The 21,025-nt window shown below is 41.3% G+C and overlaps 1 protein-coding gene and 1 pseudogene across 4 annotated transcripts in view; one reads left to right on the forward strand and one right to left on the reverse strand.

Annotated features, from left to right (window-relative positions):
* LOC103678822 (kalirin RhoGEF kinase) overlaps window positions 1-21,025 on the forward strand; it is a 453,600-nt gene that overhangs the window by 297,086 nt on the left and 135,489 nt on the right. The window lies entirely within an intron of this gene.
* Window positions 14,038-14,503, reverse strand: LOC121100411 (annotated as a pseudogene).

Here is a 21,025-nt window from a genome sequence, read left to right on the forward strand (position 1 = left end):
GGGTGGAAGAGATAGTGAAGCCAATTTCAGCTTAATTAATAGTGAAGCCAACTTCTAACCCATGGTTGATTTTTTATGAGCTGTCCAAAATCAGAATGAAATACCTTGTGATGTTGTGTGCTTATCACTGGAGGTTTTCTGGTAGAGGTGACCCTTTATTCCCTTAGGATATAAAAGTCCTCAAGTCTTTCCTATCTTAAAAATGAACAAGCAAAAAAAGTGAATAAAAAGAAACTTAGACTATATTTTCTGGTAGTTTAGGTTACTTTCCCTGTGTTTCTCCTTTCCTTCAGAGCCAGGTATTTGAGAGAAGAGTCTTTATTTGCCATGTCTACTTCCTCATCTCCTAGATGCCCTTTGACCCCTGGCATTGGATTTCTATTCCCTCTGGGCAACTGAGGTTAATCTTTTTGTTGCTAAATCCAAAGGACACTTTCTAGATATTAATTGGTCTTTGGGAAGCATTTGACCCTGTCGACCATTTCCTCCTTTTTAAATTCTCTTCCGCTAGCCTTCCATGACACCGTGCTCTCTTGGTTTCCTTATGTTTTGCTGGCTGGTCCTTCTTAGACCCTTCTTCCTTTTCCCAAGGGTTTCCTCAGACCGTCTCTTCTCACTGTACGCTCCAGGCATGATTTTATACTCTTTCCTAGCCTCAACTGCCACTCTTAGTCTGATGGCTCCGAAATCCATGTCTTACCTCTGATCTCACCCCTGAGCAATTTATTCATAAACCCATTGACTCTCTGGGCACCTCCATTTCAATTTCTCAAAGGGTTCTCAAAACCAGTGTATCCAAAATTTATTTTATCATTTTCTACCCCTTCCAGATGTGTCCTTCCTCCTGTATTCCCCACACCAGTGAAGGGCACCAACCACCCAGTTGCTTGCTCAAGCCAGAAACTTGGGAGTCATTCTTGACTTCTGCTTTGCTCTCACCCCTCATGAGTCCTTTGCAAAGTCCTACTGATGCTACCTCTTTATGTGTCCCTTTCCTTTCATCTCCATTGCCACTGCCTGAGATCAGAGTCTCATTATCTCTTCTTTGGTTTGTCACACTATTCTCCTGTTTTTCCTGACTCATCATAGTCTCCTTAAATCCTTCCCCACACTGCCGTAAGAGTGGTTTTCCTGAAATGCACATCTCATCATGCTATTCCATCAGTTATGGAACCCATAGATGGCTTCCCATTAGGATAAAGTTCAAACTATTGATATCATAAACCTTTTATGACCTGGCTACGCATCTCTGGCTTTATCTCTTACCCCTCATGTGCTCTTTCTACCCTCAGCCCCCACACTCCTGCTGTCTTGGTTTGTACCTGAACATGCCATGCTCTCAAGTGTCAGTACTGTCTGCTCTTTCATCATTCCCATTTATTTAAGTCTGACCACCCCTGGCCAAGCTTCTGTTCATCTTGAAACACTCATTTCAAGTATCATCTCTTCTTGGAGGAAGTGGTCTCCATGGTTTGGTTGAATGCTCCTTTTCTAGGCATCCACTTATTTTGGCCACATCCCTGTCATGGTAGTTATCATGCAGTGTCATCATTAATTTTATGCCAGCCTCACTCCCCAACTGGCTTGTGACTTCCTTAGAGCATGAATTTTGTCTCATTATTAGTCTTTTTATCTCAACGCCTAGCACAGTGAGCTTAACATGAAATTGGCACTTGAAAAAGTAAATGAATGGTACAGAGAGGATTCTTTGTGGGATGGATATCCGGTCAGATTATCTCTGAGATCCCTTCCAATTGGAAGAATGATAAATGGAAGAGAAGTAGATTAGATGAATATTCATAAGAATGCAGGCCCCAGAACCATATAGCCTGGGGCCTGAGATACACTCTGTTTAGAATTAGCGAGACTACACTGAGCTGGGATCAACCTGGGCAGCCCTGCCCAAGATCTGACACTTGGGAAGAAGCATTTTTTGAGTCATATTTTAAGTGAGGTTTTGGACTCCTCCGTGTTTTTTTTTTTAATTGTAGAAAAACTAAAAAATAGTTTCAGTTGAAGTCCTAGGAAACCAATCTTGACAAGAGGAAGTGGTAATCCTTACTAGGTGCATTTCCCCAGCTCCATTAAGTTTCCATGATTTTTCCAGCTGGGATTGCTACCATCATACTGTACTGTTAACTCTCTTCCTCTGCTAACTTATATGTAGTGAAGTTCTTTTTCTCTTGTAAAAATTCTCTTTTTTGAGAGATGAATCATATTGGCCTTTTTCAAAAGGATTTTAAAGGCAAAAAAAAGAAAATCCCAAAAATAGACAAAAGAAGTATACTGTATACCAATTTTATGTTCAGTATATTGATTTTAAGTCCAAGATAGCTCATCTAGTCATACTTCTTTTGATTCAGTGTATCATGTTCATTGATAGACATTTTTTGCTTCTCCCTATTAAGGAGATGCTTATACCAACAACAATGATAGTAGCATAACACTTACTGAGTACTTCCTGTGCGCTAGACACTGTTCTATTTTTCCTATATTAACTCACTTAACCCTCATAACATCAATGAGTTATGTATTTCTTTTTTTCAATATTTTTTATTCAAGTATGATTAACATACAATCTTATATTAGTTTCGGGTGAACAATATAATAATTCAGCCATTCTATACATTTCTCAGTGCTCATCAATATAAGTGTTCTATTAATCCCTTTATTTCACCCATCTCCCCACTCACCTCCCCTCTAGCAACCACCAGTTTATTCTCTGTACTTAAGAGTTCATTTTTTTGTCCCTTTTTTTCTTTGTTCATTTATTTTGTTCCTTTAACTCTACCTATGAGTGAAATCATATGGTATTTGTCTATCCCTGACTGACTTCTCTTACTTAAGCATTATAACTTCTAGGTTCATCCATGTTGTTGCAAATGGCAAGATTTCATTCTTTTTCTTATGGCTGAGTAATATTCTATTATATGTATAATATATAATATTATTTATTAATATTCTATTAAGAACCTTTAATATATATTTTTAAATATATGTTAATATTCCTTTAGACACACACACACACACACGCACACACCACATCATCTTTATCCACTCATCTATCAATGGACACTTGGGTTTGGGCTGCTTCCATGTCTTGGCTATTACAAATAATGCTCCAATAAATACAGGGGCATGAATATCTTTTTGAATCAGTGCTTTCGAATTCTTTGGGTAAATAACCAGTAGTGGAATTACTGGATCATATGGTAGTTCTACCTTTAATTTTTTGAGGAAACTCCACGCTGTTTTTCCATAGTAGCTATACCACTATGATAGGAATGGTTGCATTCCTACTAGCAGTGCACGAGGGTTCCTTTTTCTTCATATCCTTGCCAACATTTCTCACGTTTTTTATTTTAGCCATTCTGATAGGTATAAAGTGATATCTCATTGTGGTTTTAGTTTGCATTTCCCTGATGACTAGTGATACTGGGCATCTTTTCATGTGTCTTCTGGCCATTTGTATGTCTTCTTTGGGAAAACGCGTATTTAGGTCCTCTGCTTATTTTTTAATCAGATTATTTGATTTATTGGCATTGAGTTGTGTTAGTTCTTTATATATTTTGTGTATTAACTCCTCATTGGGTATATAATTTGTAAATATCTTCTCCCATTTGGGAGGTTGCTTTTTTGTTTTGCTGGTGGTTTAATTGCTGTGCAAAGCTTTTTATTTTGGTGTAGTCCTAATGGTTTAATTTTGCTTTTGTTTCCCTTACCTGAGGAAACATGTCTAGAAAAACATTTCTATGGCCAATGTCAAAGAAATTACTGCCTGTGATTTCTTCTAAGAGTTTTATGGTTTCAGGTCTCACATATAGGTCTTTAATCCATTTTGAGTTTATTTTTGTATATGGTATAAGGAAGTGGTCCCGTTTCTTTCTTTTGCATGGAGCTGTCCAGTTTTCCCAGAACCATTTGTTGAAGACTGTCTTTGCCCTATTTTATATTCTTGCCTCCTTTATAAGAGATTAATTGACCATATAAGTGTGGGTTTATTTCTGGACTCTCTGTTCTGTTCCCTGCATCTATGTGTCTGTTTTTATGCCAATACCATACTGTTTTGATTCCTACAGCTTTGTAATATATCTTGAAATCTGGGATTATGATACCTCCAGCTTTGTACATGAGTTAGGGATTTCTAATTCCCATTTACAAATAAGAAATTTGAGGCAAAGAGGTTAAATAATTATCACAAGTTGGCAGAGCTAGGAAATGGTGGAGCTGGGATTCAAGCCCAGGCAGTCTAGCTGCAGAGCCCAGGCTCTCAACCACCTTGCAGTACCCTCTCTTAATTCACAAGAACTTTAGATGTATCTGGGATGAGGCCTGGCAGCATCCACCCTAGAAGCAGTTTCTAGTCCTCTTTCGATGTGTATATCTGGGTAATCCCTCAGATAGCTACATGTTGGCACTGTGGCCCCAAGACTGCTGAGTGACACCTTTTCCCTCCTTTTGTTTAAGATTTCCCTTTGATTCTAGGACCACCTTTATGATCTCTATGACATCTTTTTAATCCAAAGGTTCTGTGTGACCCTAGACCTTTGGAAACCCTGTGACTGCCTTTCACCTTTCTCTGCCTGTTCTCTGGCTTATCTGGAGTATATGTAACAATGGTTGGTAACAGCTGCTCTGCTCTCTGCTAGAGCTTGGCCTATTTAACAATTATCTTGGCCAGCATCTGGCCTGAGTCTTCATTTCCATTTTGCAGCACAAACTGGTAGACAGCACTTGACTGACCTAGGAGATTATTTTGTTTCTTTCCTTTCACCTTTTGCTAAGGTCAGGCTATCACTAACTAAACTTCCTAGTTTCCCAAATCTGCTCCCCTTGATAGCTCCCTAAGCCCATTTGAGAGTTCCCTCTCAGCTGTGATTTCCTATCTGTTGGGACATATGGTATAGGAAAAAAAGCATAGCATTTGGAATCAACCTGTTCTTTCATTTTATTGGTCTTGGGCCAGTCACTTTATTTCCCTGAGCCTCAGTGTCCTTCTCTAAATTGGATATAGGGACACCTACCCTGAAGAGTGATGTGACAGTTAGAAATAACATATGGAAAGTGCCTAATAGAGAATTTGGCTCATAGGAGGTGCTTGACGAATAGTGGCCTCTGTGGCAGCAGTGTTGGCCATGGGGTGGGGGTGATAAAATACATCTAAGCCTCACTCTCTTCCAGGCTAGGTTATCAAGTACCCTGCTGTCATCTCTCAACACTCAGCTTGGTGTGGGCTGCTTAACTATGTTGGAAGGAGTAGGTCTCTTCCCTTTTGTATATTCTTGCCTCCTTTATCATAGACTAATTGACCGTATAAGTGTGGGTTTATTTCTGGACTCTCTATTCTGTTCCCTGCATCTATGTGTCTGTTTTTATGCCAGTCCCATACTGTGCCATACAGTAAGCCATACAGGTGCCAAGGGAAGAGATCAGCTATGGGTACTGAGAAGCCTGACCCTCAGGTAAACATTGTGGAAGAAACGGCCATCTAATCTGACCAGTCAGAACCAAGGAAGCAAATGGAATAATGGTGCATTCTGCTTAGGGGCGGTAGATACTGGGTACTCAGCACTGGGCATCCAGGAGCGAATGTGTTCAGAGATCCAAGGAGAAGAATGAGCAGTTTGCACGTGGGAATGCTCTTAACGGATAGCAAGTCTCCAGCCCCTGGGCCGCAAGTCAGAGGCAGAGTTCCTGGTACATCAGGTAAGGAAGGACTGATTCTTAGGGACAGGATCAAAACTGGGCACCAGGGCAGGGCTGGATGGTTGCCAAGGGGACCTGATGTAGAGGTCTATTGGTGAGATGTGTGTTTCCATTTGATTTCTGAAACTGGGCTGGAGCTGAGCCTGCCATGGGGCCCAAGAAAAGGAAGCAGGAAGAAGGAAGAAAAGAGAGTCCGGGCACCAAGTGAGAACACTCTCCCCTCTAGAGAATTCTCCGACTCAGTGCCCTCCTTAGAGGGGTACCAAAAGTGTAACCACTAGAGTTTCACAACGTGACAACATATTTACCATGCACAGCAAGAATAACATACAGATGAGAAGAATAAAGTTACTGTCTCTCAGAAAGCATTGACACGGTTTAGAAAGGAAACAGGAAAGTCTGTTCCAGAGGAAGGCTCTCCCGTCTGCCCATTATTGATTCTGAAAGCAAACCATTTATTACCATGTCTTCTAATAATTAATTTCAGCACAGGTCAACCTGCCCAGGTGAAGAGAAACCAAATCGATTTCCTTTCTCTTCCCTCTTCTTTCCATTTTTGTGACACACTGAGCAGCATGGGCCTCAGGAGTGTGCTTGACTCCCTAGAAGCCAGTGCTGGCTAGGCTGAAAGCTAGAGGGAGCGCTGATGGATTTGCATACAGGGGGATAAAAATATTTTGAAAAGTATTTGCAAGGTTTTAAACCTGTGCTATAAAGTTAAGCATACAAGAATGAGTAAATGATAAGAAATGCCATTTAACACATACTTTACAAGGAATATCTCATTTAATCTTTGAAACCAGCCTTTGGAGTAGATGTTAATTTATCGTCATTTTCCAGGTGAAGAATCAGGCCCAGAGAGGATCATTCAAGTGCGGGAGGCAAGATTTGAACCCAGGCAGGCTGACCCCAAAGCCCACCCTTCTAACACACATACATTCAGAGTAGTGGGAAAAACCAAGCTTACTCAAAATCCTTTTGGGAGTTTTTTCCCCAAAGTTTCTATTTTATTTTTATTTATATTCTTTATTTTTAATTACAAAATTACACATATTCAATAGAGAAAAGCAGACAAGCAAATAGGAACAAATATAATCCACCCACTCAGTTGTCTAACAGTTGCTAATACATTGGTGTTTATTCTCCCAGATATTTTTCTCTATATGTACATGGGTATATTGGTCACTGGCTTTTCTCACTTAAGGATATATCCATGGTAATAGATACAGAGTTATCTATTGTTTATGGTGTTACAGACTACCATGGTAATCTGTGATATTATTATTATTATTATTGGTGAAGTCTCTAATGTGAAGACTTCCTACTCTTTCCCAGAGTCTGGTAATTTATAATTACAGGATATTAAAATCAGGTACAATTATAAATATGTAAAGAGAAGCAAAATAAGCATTGAAAATGGATGGCTGGGTTTAAGCCAAGGATTCGGAGTCTTTTCCCAAGTGACAGCTTCAGAAAATGGCAGTTTATAAGTGCCCTCCAAGCCTTTCCTGTTCCCCACAGTCGTTGCACGTATATTGCAATGCTGTGGCAACTCTCTGGGTCCTGGCTGGAGTGGAGCCCAGTGACTCTGGTGGTGGAGGAAGCGGTGGTAGTGGGGAGTATTTCAAAACAGTAGCCTTTGTAGCCTCTTTCCTCCTTCTCCTCTTTCCTTTTACTTTCTCCCCTTCTCCTCCTCCTCTACTTTTTCCCTTTATGTCTGTCCCATCTTCTCCAGGGACATCCTTTTCTGAAATAGGGACTCAGTCAGAGTCCAGGGTACAGCGCTCAGCCCTGGTCCAAGTGTGTTTCAGGTGAGCAGTGCTTTCCTGAACCCCTGAGAGCTCCGTGGGGTGAATGTTCCCTTGCTGTGGCATTTGGGGTGTTGGAGAAAATCAGCAGTGTCTGGGCTGAAGGGTAAGGGCTTTGGAGAACTTTCTGGTAGATGAGGCAGCTGGGACAGATGACAAGTGCCAGGAACCAGCATCTAAGAGTCCCTGAAGGGCTTCAGGCTGTATATTACACAAACCAGAAAATAAAACTCATATCACCAACAAGAACAACCCACCAAGCAGATATGTCTTTTTTTTCCTCTGCCAGTGAGCAACCAGAGGCATTTTCATGAACTAATTTTGTTTGGAATACATTTTTAACAGGAGAAAAGCCCACTGCCAAGTTCTGGCAGGAACAAAGCATTACATCTGAGTTATTCCACCTGGAAAGGAAGCCAGGTTTGAGACAGAGGGAGCTGAGCTCTCATGGCATCCTGTAACATCAGGGGACATCCAAGCCTCTTTGGGACTGGTGCCTTTATTTGTCTTGGGATACACAGGCAAAAGCCAGCCAGCCCTAGGCACGACCCTTTGAGTTTCAGAGACTAGAGCAGCTGTCCCGCTGTGTTCTAGTTGCTGACCGCCCCGAATACTGGCAACCTCTGCTGTAATTACTTATCTCCATGGTGTTGCACACTGTGGGCTACTTTGTATAATGTATCTGAGCTTCGACAATGCCAAGTACGGCTTGAAATAGCTCTGGGGGACTTTAGTCCATCATATGCTTAGAATTTGAAAATAACATCGAGGGAAGGGGGCAGTAAGTGAGGCTAAAAAGAGAATTCCAAATTCATGTGATAGACGTGTTTCAGTTTTTCTTCTTCATGTGGCTTGGACTATGCCTAAAATTATGACTCTTTAGTGTCTTGGGAATTCACAAGGTCAGTCTCATTTGCTTTAACAAATATAGCTTGGGTGCCTGGGTGGCTCAGTTGGTTGACTGTCCTATTCTTGATTTTGGCTCAGGTCGTGATCTCAGGGTTGTGAGATTGAGCCCTGAGTTTGGCTCCATGCTCTGTGTGGAGTCTGCTTGAGATTCTCTCTCTCTGCGCCTCCCTGTGCTTGCATTCTCCCCCCTCTCTCTATCTCTTTCTCTCTCCAATAGGTAAGTAAAATATTTTTTAAAATAAAAATACAGCTAAAGAAGAGAGCATTATTTAGATGCAAACTTTGGGTCTCACCCATCCACTATAGCTATCATTCTGATAACAGTTTTACACGTTTATAAAGTTAGAAAGGTTGGAGGTTTGAGATTTATTCCAAGAAATTATATCCCGTCATGGCTTCAGGCGGCCAGATAATTTGACACTGGATGAACTTGACCCAGGGTAATTTCCTAGATTCTCTTCCCTTACCCAGTGCCTTACATGAAGGCCACTTAATTATGAGTACTATCATCTCCGTGTCAATAAAATGGAAGTTACAGATTCGCCCTCCCATCTTCCTTATGGGGGGCAAGAGATCCAGTGAGAAGGATTCAGGGATGGGAACGCCTGAGTTAGAGAGCCCAGAGCTACTCCAGCTGCATGTGCAGATTACTTAACTCACCAAACCTCATTTCTACATCCATAAAATGGGAACAATATTTATCCCATCATAGTCGAAGTAGACATTAAATGAGAGAACGTCTACTTGAAAGCACTTGAAGTCTAGAGCACTGGGCAGATGTAAATTATCATCATTATTATTCGGGGGATATGGTGGCAGTGGATGAGATCACGTCTGGAACTCGCTCAGAAAAGAGGAACTAAAGATATTGAGAAGATTGATGATATTGTCCCATACTGGGTGTTTCCCAAGAGAATGTGCTGACCAGTCTCAGAGCTTAACTGAACTCTTCATGCCCCAGGCTTCGTACACGGTTTGAGGGCCAGGTTCCCATGCAGAGCAGGATTAGCTGGGGGAAACTTTCCACATTCTAAAGCTGAAGCTGTTGATTTAATGAGCCTTGTTCTGATGTTTATATAAGTGTAGATCAGTGAGAGTTTGGGGTCACAAGTGGATTTTGGAAATGAAAATGGAAACAGCATGATGCTTGGTGTGTAACGCACTCTGGCCACTTATCTTATGTGCCCTTCTAACCAGAGAGAACAGGGAAGGCCCGCTCCCAGTGACCGGCTCAGCAGCAAGCCGTGCTGCCCCCAGCACCTGCCCAGCCCTTCCAGAGGGCCCTGCTGCTCTCCTGTGGCTCTCACATCTACCTTTCCAGGTTTCAGCAAGATGATTTATGCCCCGCTAGACCCCATCTCCTGGCCAGCTTGCTGCTGTTCATCGTGTCACCATTCCCATAATCCCGTTGCTGAGCTTGCCCTTTTATAGCACTGAGGGTGAGTTTGCCTGGAATTTCTTGCTGAGGCTTTCCTAACTATGAGGATTACAGGCACGGCCTGCGGTCCTGGAAGATAGCTCTGGACCTGTGAAAGTCAGGAACACCCAAGAGCTCCAGATAACAGGGTGAACAATGGGATGTGAGCCTGGCCCTCGTGACCCTTCGCTGTCTCACAGTTCCATCAGCAGCTATTTAGATTCTGCCCTTTCCCTTGACCTCCCTGTGTGGGGAGACCTGGATCTCCTACAGCCTCTTTCATCCAGCTGAGGAAGTGCTCCGGTGGGTGAGCCTCTTCACTCAAACTCCTGAGGCTAGGAATTGGGAAGAACATGTTGTTTTCTCCTGGACAGTGGGGCTCCCGCGGTTTCCAAGGACCCACAGATTGTGATGACAGTCCTTGGTGGATAGATGCTGTCTCTTCTGATCTCAAGCAAAACTCTGAATCCAGCCCTGTTTGAGAAGGGGATGCAGGTGGCCCCATTCCTCATGTCGGTCTCCTTCCTCTGGCCCTCCCACCTCCCTTACAGCCCTCCCCGCCACCCTCCTACTATATGAGGTGACGATCTGGGGTTTGTCCCATCGTGAGACCAGGGAGCTGCGCTCTCTGACTCCTGCGCTGTGCTTCTCTAGGGACAGGTGTCCTTTCTTCCTGGAGAGCCCTTAGCCACTCCTGCTGTGTACCCCCAACAAGCTTTTCATCTCCAACCCTGGCTCGAGGGAGAAACCCTCAGGACTGTACCTCTCTGAGCTCCTTGTCGAAGTCCCTCACATCATGCTGACCTCCCAGTCTGGACCTTGGCCCAAGCTGTTCCCGTGCCTGGCAGATTCCTCCTCCTTTGCCTTCACGTTTTAGACTTTAAAGTTGGCTCAAAAATGCACTTCCTTCTGAAAACTTCTCCCGGCTTCTCCATCTTACCCAATTACTCTGCTACCTAGTGTGCCCTCAGCATTATATCACCACTTTGTACTACTGTCACACCTCATTTCTTTTGTGTCCTTGGAGAATGAACTCTTCTACATAATTTAATTTCCTAGAGAACCAAGGCTCAACCCTAATCACTTCTTGCTGCAGCTTCCAATTTCACATTTATTGATGGTAAACTTTCTGAAATACAGTTTAAACTCCCCATGCTTGGCATGCAGAGCATTCTGAATATAACTCACCCTTTCTTTGGATGCCTCAGGGCACATGGCAATGTTCACTGATTCCAGTCATGAGTAGAGACAAGCCCAGGACCCCCGCAGAGGCTAAGGTTTTCCTTTTCCCTCACTAAGAGTCTCTCCCAGCACTGCAGCAGCCGTCTAGGGCTGGCCTGCATTCAGGGGAGCCTGACCAGGGAATACGGCCCTTCATGCAGTATGTGTCACTCTCTGTGGGGCCGGGAGCAGCCCTGTGGCTAACAGCCGTATTTCTCCTGGATGATGATGATGATGATGGTGATGATGGTGAGGATGATGACGATGATGATGATTCTAACAGAACACCTGGGGAAGGTGAGATGCAAGCAACCTAGCCTTTCTAACCCACTGAAATCCCAGTCCTAGGATGGACCAGTCAGACTGAAAGAGGGAGGATGATTCTAGAACTGGATCTCTCCTGTTAATTCCTTTTACTTTTGCATCAAGTTCTCTTTATTTTGATGGTTTTTATTTCAAGAGTCCCGAGCATTTCAATCCATACCAGCCTGTCAGTATCATACACAGAGTCATCGAAAGACCGGGCTCCTGCCTGTCAGTGTGCTCCTGTCAGCTAAACGCCATGGACGTTAGGGCTTTGATAGTTATGTGATAGTGATAAGGAAGGTTTGCAACCGAACCATACAGCCCCAATCCCGACAGAAGCTCTGGGGGGTATTGTCCAAGAGCTTGTCTCACTTTTAAGTATTTTCAAATTTGACATGTCTCTTACTTCTGACTGCTGAGGGAAACAATTCAGGGTCATGGGCAGTTGATGCTGGCACTGTGCCCAGGGAGAATAATTTCTAAGGACTTCATAGGGTATTATTTTTAACTGGATCTGTTTTGCATATATATGTCATACCAAAGTCATGTTTCTTTTAAGCTTTGAAGAGCAATGTCATAAAATCCAAACTGAGAAAGATGACATCTCTGACTAGGGCTACAGAGAGATTTTACATTTTTTGTAATTATATATTTCACTGTGGTTGATCAAACATTAGTGTCTTCAGGATCCCAGAGCTAGGAAATGGACCCATGTCTAAGATAAATACATTTGTAGTGAAATCTATTTGTATTTCTAAATGTACTTGGTTGACAAAAATATATTGGATTCTTATCTTTTCCTTTAAAATTTCTTTTGTTTGGTATTTTTCATATTTTGAAAGAGATTCCTATTTGTTGTAATAACAAGTGAAATGCTGCAAAGATATATAAATAGAAATGCTAATTATCCCTCTACTCCTACTTCCCTCCCTCCCAAGGTAATCACAGTTATCTTGCACATCTTTCTTCTTGCACATACAAAAATAAGTCGATATATGTAGATATAAAAATTTCTGTTTATTTTTTGGAATAATTTCTAAAGAATGTGTATAGGATTTTTATACTTTAAGTGACTCTTCCATGTTTTCTGATTGTAAAATTAATACATGTTCACCATAGAACATGTAGAAAACAAGAAAACAGTGGGAAAGAAAAATCATTCCTAATATCACTCAGAAATAATTATATATAAACTCTTAATATTTATTGGCGAATTTCTATTTAGTACAGCAGAACGCAAAGAATATCTTGCTTGGGGTGAAACAAATGTGAATTCCAGACCAGCATCCGCCATTCACCAGCTCTGTGAGCTTACTCAAGTTTTTTAGTCTTTCCAAACCTCACTTTTCTTATCTGTAATTTGAGATAATGACACAATCTACCACATGTAATAATGTTTGTAAATGGATCCCAAACTGGCAGCCATCATGATGTAGTAGTTTCATTGATAGGTAGGTGGGTAGGTAGGTAGGTAGGTAGGTAGGTAGAGAAAACCATACTTTGGTGTACCTGCCTTCTTCATTTAATCTTACATCAAGAACACTTCCTCTGATCACTAAATAGTCTTCAAAACATTATTGTAATGACTGCATCCTGTGGCAGTACCACAATGTAGTGAACCAATCCCCTATTGTTGAATATTTTGGTTATTCCCAGTTTTTGCTTTTATAAACCACAGTTACTATATCTAAACTTCCAAGCAAAGTATTAAATCCATTATAGTCTTTCGTTCTCCTAAATTTTTCTGGTCTTCAGAAGCATCACTATTCATTCAAAGACTATAGCTGTTTTATTTTAAGGCAAAAGACTCGATTTCTCTCACCTCAGAATTTCAGCCCAGGCTTTGAGCCCTGCCCTTAGATGAGTGGTTTTGACTTTAGATAGTGGCTGCAGTGATAGCTTTTAAAAAATATGCTGCCATACACCCCTGCCCCTCCCCCGGCCATTCTGATTGGAGGAATTTGAGGTAGGGCCTGGATACTGCTTTTCTCCCCAAGCTCCTTTACCTACCCCCTCACCCTGTCCTGTAAGAACCACAGTACTGATGACTGCTCAAGGCTTCTGCCATCTAAAGATTATCAGGAAAGCACTGTAAGCTGATGAAGTTCTGTGGTCTCCCTCACTAGGGCTTCCTCTGTGGTCTTATGATCTAAAACATTTGTTCTCAACTAGAAGGCGATTTTGCCCCCCAGGGGACATTTGCAATGTCTAGGGACACTTTCGGTTATTACATCTGTGGAAGGGACTGCTATTGGCATCCTGTGGGTATGGGCCAGGGATGCTGCTAAACATTTGAGGGTACAAAGAACAGCCCCCGTGTTCGTTTCCTAGGGCTATTGCAATGAAGTAGCCCAAACCGGGGGTGGGGTGGGGCTTAAAACCACGGAAATGAATTATCTCAGTTCTGGAAGCTGGAAGTCTGAGATCAAGGTGTCAGCAGGGTTGATCCCTTCTGAGGGCTGGGAGGGAGCGTCTGCTCCAGGCCTCCCTCCCAGAGTTTGATAGTTTGCTGGCAGTCTTTGGTGTTCCTTGGCTTGTAGCTGTATCATTCCATTCTTGGCCTTCATGTCACATGGTGCTCTCTCTGTGTCTGTATCTTCACATGGCCATCTTTTTTTTTTTTTTTATGGTGAAAAAACTTATATTTAGAATTAGCCAGCTGGACTCCATTTAGATGATCCTGATTTTGTGGGCAACATCCAATGCATCATAGTCAGGAGCCCGTAGAACATATGCCTTCTTGTCTCCATCGGGCCTGATCAGGGTATTGACCTTGGCCACCTCAATGTCCTCGAGCTTCCTCATTGCCTGTTTGATCTGGTGCTTGCTGGCCTCAACATCTGCAAGTGTGCTGTTGTCTTCTATTTTATTCACGCTGACTCAGTAGTCAGGGGAACTTGATGATGGCATAGTGGTCAAAATTGTTTCTCCTGGGGGCACTCTTTTGAGGATATTTGGGCTGCCTTCAGAGATGCAGTGTCTTGGGCCGTCAGAAGTAGGTGACATGCGAATCTCTTTTTTGTATGTGACTGTGGACACCTTTCAGCTCCACTTTCTTGGCCTTCAGAGCCTTTGCTTTAGCCCCTGCTTTGGGAAGGGCAGAGGCTTCCTTCTTCACCTCTGATGCCATCTTCATAAAAAGTGTTTCTGGGGCCACATGACCATCTTCTTATAAGGCTACTAGTTACAGATTGGATTAAAGACCACCCAGTTCCAATATGAACTCATCTTAACAAATTATATCTGCAATGACACTATTTTCAAAAATGGTCACATTCTCAGGTGCTAGAGATTAAGGCTTCAACATAATCTTTTTGGAGGAACAGAATTCAACCTGTAACAGCCTCCCAAACAAAGAATTTTCTGGCCCAAAATATTAATAGTGCTACTGTCGAGAAACACTTTTGTGGATCAACCCAGGGAGGTTAGCCAAGGTAAGAATAGTGCGGTAGGAGTCCAGGGTCTGCGAAGGTGGAAAGAGAGCAGGAGCACCACCAGTCAAGAGGGTCAGTGACGTCTACTCTTAGGTCAGAGGCTGCAGGCTTCTTGCAGATTTGTACGGACAGGGGCAGCCCTCGATCCACAGGGCTGCATCTGACAAAGAAGGAGGAAGGACTTGAAGGGACACTGTGCTAACTGGGCCAAAGCAGAAGTGTGGGTGGGCTAGAGCCTCTGCTCTGTTAACCCATTATCTGATCCCCATTTCCATGGGTCAGGCCCAACCTTTCCCTGTCTGTCCCCTTTAGGACTGGGAAAGAAGAGAAAAGTAAATCCCCAAGCCCGCAGGTTTTCAGCAGTATTTTCAAGCCAACTGTCTTGTCTCCCCCCGAGCCCTGCCTTCTCCCTCTCACGCCCACTGCCTCCCACTGGCAGCCAGACATAGAACATGAAAAACAGGAAAAACAGCAACACTGCAAAGTTATATCTTTTGAAAGAGAACATTGCTTTGGGTACATTTCCCCCCCCCCCCCCCCCCCGCCAGTATGTCTTGAGTTGCCAAACCCTGCAGCAGGTGGCCCTATTCATCTTCGTTCTGTGGGGATGCTGTCTCTCCACCTGCTTGTTTCCTTAGCTTGCAGACGTCCACGTGAGAATGAACTTCTACAGGCCACAGCAACTGGGGAATCCACGTATCCATGTCTGAACACTTAGGTCTACCTTGTTCACTCTTCAAATATTTTTGTCCGCCTTCTTCTGTTGTTCTTACATGTTCCCCTTCATTATTCTGCCAATTTGAGCAGAGTCGGGAAAGGAGAGAGGGGGAAGGGTGGCCAGGGTGAAAAGCATGCTATCAATTTCTGGGAGTGGTGGGTTGCTTACTAGCAATATGTATGCCAGCTGGCTACATCTGCGGCCTGTTCAGCAGGGAGAGGATGAAGTGCTTTCCTCCTCAGTCTTCAGAGCTTTGTGTCTGCATGGCATTCTCCTGGTTTTGATCTCCTGCTTGTTCAGCTCCTTAGGACCCTCTCCTCTGTCCCAGCCTGGGGCTCTGGGCCAGCCTCTGGCCTCTAGTCCTCCCTCCTGTTTGCACCATCTTCTTTGTGTTCTATCTAAGCCAGTCTTGGCTCTCCCAGGCCTGGCCTATAGCCCTGTGTCTACCTTCTGCTGCTTTCCAGGCCCTGGAAGCATAGGTGGGGAGGGTCAGGCACAAAGTCCTTTCTTGCTTTCTGTCTCAGCCCCCTAGGCATGGCCACATTTTCTGGAATCTGACTAGTGCTTTCTTACAAGCTAGACCTGATGTTTTCTGTCAAATCATACCTTATAACCTGTGTTGGCAGCCTCTAGGATCCACCCTGCCTTTTGGTCCAAAAATAAGTTGTTTCTGTGTTGTTATTATTGTTGTATTAAATAGATAGATAATAGATAACATGCTAACAGTTTTCATTATTCTTTTGCTCTTTTGCCTGTGAGTAACTAGATATTCAGCTTCTAGTCTGCAGCTGAGAGGAAATACACTTAAGTTCCTTTAAAGTACAGCATGTAAATGAAGAGGGCTGGTGCAGATTTGAAGGAAAGAAAAGGAATCAGTAAAAGAGACAACACCCTAATGAAAAGTAACTATTCTTTTCTCAGAATTCCTAGACCTAGGTACATTCTTAAACGTGTAAAAATTAGACTGTAGGAAAATAAAACTTTACTTAAAAAAAGAAAGGGGGGGTAAACAGAAGGGGGAATGAAGCATGAGAGACTATGGACTCTGGGAAACAATCTGAGGACATCAGAGGGGAGGGGGGTGAGGGAATGGGATAGGCCCGTGATGGGTATTAAGGAGGGCACGTATTGCATGGTGCACCGAGTGTTATATGCGAGTAATGAATCATGGAACTTTACATAAAAAACTAGGGATGTACTGTATGGTGACTAACATAATATAATAAAAAATTATTATAAAAAATTTTTTAAAACTGTGGAGTTCTGGAAATACACCGTTTATCATTAATAAGAAAAGGTGCTATAGCATTTCAGGTAGAGAAGAGAAAATGCTCCTAGAAGTAGCGATGTGTGTGAGAATGGGACAGGGTGGTGATTGTGTATGTATACGTGATAGAGCCAGCATTGAGGTTTCCAGAGATAATCTCAACTCCCAAGCCATTTGTGTTGGGCGCTTTTGACATCTGTAGTAGTTATTTTTGGCATTAGTCTCAATTAATAGACTGAATATTTGTATAGACAGTCTCCAATGTAAGGAGCATCTGATTAGGACTAGTCATTAGACATTCCTTGTTTGGACATACACATTGCCCTAATGAAGGCAACTATTGTTTGCTCCTTTATTCAGGACACCTTAGGAAGATGTCCTTCTAGCAGATGTAATGTGGTGGGTTAACCCATCACTGGTACCAGGAAGTAGTTTCCACCTTTTTGTCATTGCCAGAGTCCATCCCCTTCCTCCCCTGTGAGAGCCAGCAAATGGAGAAGAAATCTGTGCCTGGTGTTCGGGGATGAAAACTGAAAAGCATTTTCCTATATCACCCTAGTTATAAATGTTGGTTGATTGTACATGGTGTACTATGTTAGTACCGAATTTTAAACTTATTATGTGCTCAACTGAATTTCTTTATTTTGTCCTGGGAATCTAATTCCAATTTACATGGAAAATGTATTCTCAGTGTTAAATAAGAGGCTTACAAAGGAGAGCAACTGGGTGGCTCAGCTGGTTGAGCCTCTGCCTTCAGCTCAGGTCATGATCCCAGGGTTCTGGGATTGAGCCCCACGTCAGGCTCCCTGCTCAGTAGGAAGTCTGCTTCTCCCTCTCCCTCTGACCCTCTTTCCTGCTTGTGTTCTCTTTCTCTCTCTCAAATGAATAAATTTTTAAAATTTAAAAAAAGAGGCTTACAAAGGAACTTTTAGGTCATTACTCATTCTTAAACCGGGACTACCTACATTAGGAGGTAAGGTAAATATCCATTTCCAAGCATTACTGCTGACAAGATCCTGGACTGCACAGCTTTGGGGTTCAGTGCCCATTGAAAGGAGAGTGCTGTGCCTACTAGGTACACTGATGAGTTGTTGAGGTAGAAAAGATGAGTAAGATAGGACTCTTTCCTTCAAGGAGAATGTAGTTCTCTCTGGAAGTCACCATATGCACTTTGAAGTGTGTTACAAAACAAAAGAAAACAAACAAAAAAGAGCAGTTGCAAAAGAATAATTATAATATAATTTAAAAATCAAAGGCATAAGAACAAATACAATGCAAAGTAACAGAGAAGCAGAAGAGGTTAAGATTTTACGTTCAGTCTTAAAGAGGTCTATGGTTTAATGAAAAGTACCTGGAGATGACAGCCACAGAAACATGGCTTGCCATTTTCTAGCTATGGACCATTCTTCAAACATACTACTTTATCTCTCTGAGCCTAAGTTTTCTCATTTGAAAAATGAAATTATCAATGCCCATCTTAAAATTGATTCTGAAGTTTAGAGGTAATGTATATAAGGAGCCTAATACAATGCCTAGCACACCTGGAGACACCTGATATACTGTGCTCTTTGACCCATAGGTTATTTAAAAATTTGTTCTTTAGTTTCCAACTCTTTGGGGATTTTCCAGCAATCTTTCTGTTATTGATTTATAATTTAATTGCACTATGATCAGAGAAAATATTTTAAATTTGTTAAGATTTGCTTTATGGCCCAGAATATGATTTATCTTGGTTAATGTTCTGTAAACACTTGAAGAGAATGTGCATTTTGCTATTGTTGGGTGGAGTATTAATAAATGGCAGTCAAATCGGTTAGATCAAGTCTTCAAATCTCCTATATCCTTACTAATTTCCTGTCTACTTTTTCTATTTAAGTATTGAGAGGGGGCCATTAAATCTCTGATTGTGGTTGTGGATTTGTCTGTTTCTCCTTGAAAGTTTATCAGTTTTTGCTTCACATATTTTAAAGCTTTGTTAGTAGATGCATAAATGTTTGGGATTATGATGCCCTCTTGATGAATTGACCCCTTTATCATTACTAAATGAACTTCTTTTCCCCCAGGAATATGATTTGCTCTGAAATCTATTATGTCTGATATTAATAAAGCCACTCCAGGCTTTCTTTTGATTAGTGTTATCATGCCATATTTTTTTCTGCCCTTTTACTTTTAACCTATTTGTGTCTTTACATTTGAAGTGCATTCCTTGTAGACAGCATATAGTTGGAGCTCGCCTTTTTATCCAATCTGACAATCTCTGTCTTTTGATTATGGTATTTAGACAACTTATATTTAATGTGATTATTGATATGTTTGTCTATCATCCTGTTATATCTTTTCTGTTTGTTTCACCTATTCTTTATTACCTCCTCTCTTCCTTTTCCTTTCTGTTTTGGGTTAATTGAGTGGTTTTTTTCCTTAAAAACAGCTTTATTGAGATATATTCACATAATATATGATTCACCCTTTTAAAGTATCCAGCTCCATGGTTGCAAGTATATTCACAGAGTTGTGCAAATATCATCACAGTTAATTTTGGAACAATTTCATCACAAGAAACTCTGTAGCCATTAGCAATCACTTCAATCCTAGTATCCCCTGGAAAGCACTAATGTGCTTTTAATCTAGAGCTAGAGAGTATAATACTAAGCAAAATAGGCCAGTCAGAGAAAGACAAATACTATATGATTTTACACATATGTGGAATTTAAGAAACAAAACTAACAAGCAAAGGAAAAGAAAAAAGGGAGAGAGAGAAACCAAGAAACAGTCTCTTAACTATAGAGAACAAACTGATGGTTACCAAAGGGGAGGTGGGTGGAGGGGATGAGAGAAATATATGATGTGGATTAAAGAATACACTTATCATGATGAGAACTGAATATTTTTTATGATTTCATTTTATCTCCATTGTTGGCTTATTAGCTATAACTATTTTGTTACTTTAATGGTTGCTTTAGGGTTGTTTATGGTATGTGACTTTATTACAGCTCACCTTCAAATGATGTTATGCCACTTTACATATAGTATAAGAACCTTATAATAGTACACTTCCATTTCTCCCTTTCTGACCTTTGTGCTATTGTTGTCATATGTTTTACTTATACATGTGCTATAAACTCCATACTATAATGTTATTTTTATACTATTATATTTTAAAGAGATTTAAATAATAAGAAAAAAGTCTTATATTTTTTTCCCATGTAATTAACAGTTCTAGAGTTCTTCATTCTTGTGTGTGAATCTGTATCTCCATCTGGCACCATTTTTGTTCTTCCTGAAGGACTTCCTTTAACATTTCTTGTCATGCAAGTCTGCTAGTGAAGAATTCTTTCAGATTTGTATGCCTCAATATGTCTTGATTTCACCTTTGTTTTTGAAAAATAATTGGGGTGGGCATAGAATTCTATGTTGACAGGATTTTTCCTTCTTTCAGTAAAGATTTTATTCCACCATTTTCTTGCTTGCATTGTTTCTGATGCGGAGTCTGCTGTCAATCTTTGTAACGTGTGTGTGTGTGTGTGTGTGTGTGTGTGTGTGTGTGTGTGTGTGTGTGTAGCATGTCTTTTTTCCTCTGGCCACTTTTAAGATTTCCTTTTCTTTTTTTTCCCACTTGGTTTGACTCAATTTTTATGTGCCTTGGTATAATTTTCCTTGGGTTTCTTATGTTAAGTTTTAGTTTCTTGTATCTGTGGATTTATGGTTTTTAATAAGTTTGGAATTTGAGGAGGGTCATTATTTCTTCAAATATCTTTTCTACTTCCTGCACTCTCTTTTTGGGATTTCACTTGCATGAGTATTAGCTTTATTAAAGTTGTCCCACAGTTCACTGATACTTCATTTTAAAAAATTCTTTCTCTCAGTATTTCATTTTGAATAGTTTCTATTGCTCTGTTTTGGAGTTCAGTAATCTTTTCTTCTGCAATATTTAACCTACTATTGATACCATCCTGTATATTTTTCATCTCTTCAAGTGCAAGGTCTTTTTTGTGTCTCTTCTGTTTTTCTATTTAATTTTTGAACATATGAAACACAATTACAATAGCCATTTAAAAACCCTTATCTGCTAGTTTTAACATCTATGTCAGTTTTGATTGATTTTTCTCCTCATCATAGGTTTTATTTTCTGGCTCCTTTGTATGTCTAGTAGTTTTTTATTAGATATCAGACATTGTGAATTTTACCTTGTTGATTGCTGAATATTTCTATATTCCTATAAATATTCTAAAGCTTTGTTCT

This window comes from Ursus maritimus, unplaced genomic scaffold (assembly GCF_017311325.1).
Source record: "Ursus maritimus isolate PB19 unplaced genomic scaffold, ASM1731132v1 scaffold_4, whole genome shotgun sequence".
Taxonomy (NCBI): Eukaryota; Metazoa; Chordata; class Mammalia; order Carnivora; family Ursidae; genus Ursus; species Ursus maritimus.